The 5,300-nt window shown below is 39.2% G+C and overlaps 1 pseudogene; it reads left to right on the top strand.

Moving 5' to 3' along the window:
• Positions 1–1,550: 1,550 nt before the first annotated feature.
• LOC123461547 lies at positions 1,551–2,274 on the top strand (annotated as a pseudogene).
• Positions 2,275–5,300: the final 3,026 nt, after the last annotated feature.

Genomic DNA, 5,300 nt, shown 5'->3' with positions numbered 1-5,300 from the left:
TTGGAATATTACCAAGATCAATAATAGGAATTATATATTCAAATTTATTCAAAGTGCTTGATTTCATTATGCATGCTTTTTTTGTCAATACTGTCTGGGAAATATTCAATATGTGATTATACATACACTGAGAAAATAGTCACTAGTCTTTCATATCAAAATTGAGATGCATTATCAGGTTTTTTGTTTTTTTTTTAATTTTTATTTATTTATTTGAGAGTAACAGACAGAGAGCAAGAGGCAGTTAGAGAGAGAGAGAGGATGGGCACACCAGGGCATCCAGCCAGTGCAAACAAACTCAGACATGCATGTCCACTGTACATCTGGTTAACATGGGTCCTGGGGAATCAAGCCTCGAACCAGTATCCTTATGCTTCATAGGTAAGCGCTTAACCATTAATCCATATCTCCAGCCCGCATTATCAGTTTTATGTATAATTGTTTCCTTGTTTACCATTTCTTAATAATATCTACCAATATATGTAGCAAAAATACTGTTAGATTATCATTCTTTTCTCTCATGAAGAAAGGGGGTTTTTATAGGAATAAGTGAATTTGTACAAAATCCTTTGGGGCATATTCATCATCATTCACATGATGATTACATAAAATTTATTTTAATAACCATTGAATTTTCCCCCAATAATCTTGGTGTATTGTATTTTATGAAAGGTTATAATTTGATTAAGTTTGTTGTTAAAAATGTATCTGTGTATTGTTAGATTTTCCTAGTAGTTGGCCAACTATCTTCTGTCACATGTATACAAACTGAGTGAATAACAATCTTTACTGTTAATGTTCAGTATTAAACATACTCATCACACATACTAATAAAACAAAATAAACACAAAGAAGAAAAAAATTATTCTTATTTATGTTACTCCCAGTTATAACTACCAGTAAATCTTACATCTTATTTGAGAAAGAGAGAAAATAGATACTCAGATCAAAAAATGACACTAGGAAGTTTAATTTTTCTTGTTATAATTATACTTACTGGAATATGCATTAAAAGTTCATCCAAGCTGGGCATGGTGGTGCATGACTTTAATCTTAGCCCATGGGAGGCAGAGATGGGAAGATTGCCATGAATTTGAGGCCAGCAGAGACTGTATAATGAATTCTAGGTCAGCTTGAGCTAGAAGACTCTATCTCCAAAAACCAAACAACAACAAAAAAAGCTCATCTAAATAGAATTGATTTCAACAATCACAGTCAGGGAAACCATAGGCAAATCCTTAAGAAAATGAAATAAATAAAAATAACTCATCAAAACTAAATCTAGCATTGTGTTTTCTAAAATACTCAGGTACAGGAGCATGGCATAAGAATTATGTAAATTCTCTAAACCCTGAGTATTCTTAGATAATATATTTAGTATTTTAATACTATTTGTGTTTCCCTTGAAGAAGTGAAAAGTATGATATTGGAATTTCCAAACCAGGTAGGAGGAAGGGCCTATTCAATAAAATTTAAATGCTTACTTAATAAATTATTTTTATAAATATGCTTCCAGGCACACCGCCGTATGCACACTGCGTCCCGGCATCATGACGGCGCCGGCGGGGTCTCCAGGTGCTGCTCACATGATAGAGGCTGACGTCATTGTTCCGGGTGACGGGTCAGCGCATGGACTGCCAATCATGGCCCACCCCCCCCGAGACGCACAGTGATAATACTCTGCAGGAGTGGCTGATGGAGGTCATGAAAAGCAATAAGGGCATCAAACTGGATTTTAAGAGCCTGGCAGCCGTCGAAGCGTCCATGAGTCTTCTGGAGAAGGTGAATGGACACCTGCAGCATCCTGTGTGGCTTAATGCAGATATTCTTCCTGGACCCAATGGCAGTGGCAAAGTGGTGGCTGCAAAACCCTTTATAGACACAATGACGTCCTTCTTTCCAGATGTGACATTTTCCCTGGGTTGGACAACAGGATGGCATCCTGAGAAAGTCAATGAAGGATACAGTTGGACAATGGTTAAAGAGATGGAATATATATGTAGTGGACTACATCAGCCTGTCACCTTCCCCGTCAGAGCAGCGTTAGTCAGGCAGTCTTGTTCTCAGTTACTGTGGCTATTGAAGAAATCACATAGGTACAGCCTGACTATTTGGACCGGGAAAGATGATAACTATTCCACTGAAGATTTACTCTATATTAGAGACAATTTTAATAAAAGACAAGTTTTCTATGATATTTTGGAACCACAGAACTGTGAATTCAAGCAAGCCATTGGAATCAAAGTTCATCTGTAAGAAGAGTCTTCTAAATTATTTCTGTGTTTGGGTTTCATAATTTTCTGCTTTTGCTGAATCGCCTGATCAGCTGTGGTTCCTGGTTGATGATCTTGCATCTGACTCAGACCTTATTTGCCCTTCCACAAGAGATTGGCAACAAAATATTGAAACGTCGAGTGTGCCCAGTTTACTAGTCATTTAGGAACCTCTCTGCAGCTCGACATGCCCGCATGGAGTCCCGAGAAAGGCACTTCAGAAAGCGCGGCAGCTGTGACATATTAAAATATGACTGCCCAGGGGATTGATGAGGCGGCTGGTTTGCCTCTTCTCCCAGAAAACAAATGGAGGTTTAGCTTTTCTTGGGTTTTCTTGTTTGTTTGTTTTTCAAATAGGATCTCACTTAGTCCCAGCTGGCCTCACATTTGCAACATAGTTGAGGCTGGCCTTGAACTTCTGATTCTCCCGCTTCCTCCTTCCATGTGCTTGGAGTGCAGGTGGGGACCCCAGGTCTGACTCAGGGGCTTTGATTTTTAGTTCAGACATACCTTCCTTACAGTGCCACCTCTACCCTTGCTAACCATACACTTCTGGAAATGGTTAATGTTGATAAAGGGGTGGTATGAGAACTCATTTGTGGAGTTGTAAGAAGTAAGGTTTGTGTAATAGAGACAACCAGCTCAATGCCGGCCACACAGTAAATACCCAGCAGGCGCAGTTGCTTCCTTCTTGAAAACTTGATCGTGGTCATGCACATTACCGAGAGACATGCAAATATGTAAAATAATCATGTCTCCAACTGAGTCCGTGTGATTTGTCAGAAAATACCCAGAACTATGCCAAGCATAAAAGGTATAATTTAATTTTAAAATCTTACCACTACAATGAAATTGTCTTAAAATTAGGTCAAAAGCCAGGCATGGTGGCGCATGCCTTTAATCCCAGCACTGGGGAAGTGGAGACAGTTGATATGCTGGGGCTTCCTGGTCTGTCAGACAGTCTAGCCAAATGAGGCAAGTTCTGGGGCAGTGAGAGACCCTGTCTCAAAAAAGGTGGATGGTGCCTGGGGAACAACACCTGAGGGCGTCCTCTGGTCTCTCCACATGCATGTGTACCTGTGCACACACACAAGCTCATCAAAAGACACCATTAATGTATCTGACAAAGGTTCATATTCTGAATATGTGAAGTACCCTAAACAATAAAAAGCCAAAATTCCTAATTAAAAATCAGAAAATGCCTTAACAGTTACTTCACAAAACACTCATATGGCCAAAACAATATCAAAAAACACTGAGCAACATCACTCATCCAGGACAAGCAAGTTAAACCATAATGAAATACTAATACTAACCCCTTCCCCCAGAAAGACTAACACTGTAAGGACTGTCAACTCCTTGCAGAAAACCAAGGGAAAACAATGTGGCAGTTTCTAATAAAGATAATATCTCTGCCTTGGGGCCCAGGAATTCTGTGTGCATATGCCCCAGAGACGAAGCCCCTGTGCTCATCAGCTCTACTGTGTCCTTAGCCACAATCTAGAAACAACCAAACTTCTTTCAACAACAGAATTTATAAATAATGGTAGAATCCTACAATGAGCTTATTATACAAAGGACCAAAAAGTTTGTACTACTAATGCATATAATAAAGATGAATGTTAGGACATGGTGTGTGAGCAGACACGAGCACCCACCCGCGGACACATTTATATGAAGTTCAACACAGCAAATACTGAGCCTTGCATGGTGGTGCATGCCTCTAATCCCAGCACTCAGGAGGCAGAGGTAGGAGGATCACCATGAGTTCAAGGCCATTCTGAAACTACATAGTGAATTCCAGGTCAGCCTGAACTACAGTAAGACCCTACCGCGAAAAACAAAATTTGGTGATAGCAGTGAGAATAGTTGCTGCCCATGCAGTTGGGGTGGGGGGGGGGGATTGTCTGAAAGGGAATGGTGGAACTTTGGAGGGGAGCTCTATAACAGTTCCAAGATGGCTACTTGGACCAGGCATGGTGGCACCCACTTTTAGTCCCAGCACTTGGGAGGCAGAGGTAGGAGAATCGCCATGAGTCCGAGGCCACCCTGAGACTACATAGTGAATTCAAGGTCAGCCTGAGCTAGAATGAGACCCTACCTCAAAAAAAAAAAAAAAACAAAAACAAAAAACAAAAAAAACCCAAGATGGCTATTTGGATGTGTATGTTGGCATTAAATGGTTGAGTTATACATTTTACTGTATTTAAATGATGCATAGCAATCACTATTTTCAAAACACTTGATGTACAGAATGCATAGATTATTAGCAGTCAATGAAAAGCAGCCTTTGTTAGTGTGGAAAGATGTTACACTGCATTATTGCAGCTTGCAAAAAGGCATTACAGTTGTGTCATAGCTGAAGTTACATGTATTCGCATGCATAGAAATTTTTTGGAAAGAAGCTCAAACAAAATATGTAGTGGTTAAGTACTACCTTTTTTGTCTCTTCAAATCTACCACATTGGTGTTTAGGTCCTGTAACATCAGAACTGAGCTTGACAAACTTTGATAAGATATTTGATTGCTCACAGAATCAGAGATTTAAAAAAGTACAATTGCCTATAGGTTCTGTAACAGTGATATAATTACTAATTAGACAAATATATACTTGTATATCCAATGGGAAATTATTTAAAGTAATTTGGAACAGTTAAAAAAAATAAAATAAAATAAATAAATATGCTTCCACCGATGCAGAGAAGCGTACTTGGCCTGTGGACACGAGACAGGAAGAAAGGGAATCATGTGTTGTTGTTCATTTGAAAAAGGTCTCATGTAGCCCTGGCTGGAGCCTGGTATGACCTTGAACCACAGATCCTCCTGCTTTCACTTTCCAATTGCTGGAAGTTCAAACTTGTGTCACTATCCTCAGCTTAACAAATCTAGGCTTCTATATCCAATAAGGGTAGACTTCAAAAGTAAAGACAAATAATTTTTCAGATGAATAAATGTTGAGGAATTTCTCACTGAATATCCATGATATAGCAAAATATATTCTTTTAAGACAAGAAAAAAAGGGCTGGA

This window comes from Jaculus jaculus, chromosome 6 (assembly GCF_020740685.1).
Source record: "Jaculus jaculus isolate mJacJac1 chromosome 6, mJacJac1.mat.Y.cur, whole genome shotgun sequence".
NCBI lineage: Eukaryota > Metazoa > Chordata > Mammalia > Rodentia > Dipodidae > Jaculus > Jaculus jaculus.
This window is presented reverse-complemented; position numbering and strand designations above follow the sequence as displayed.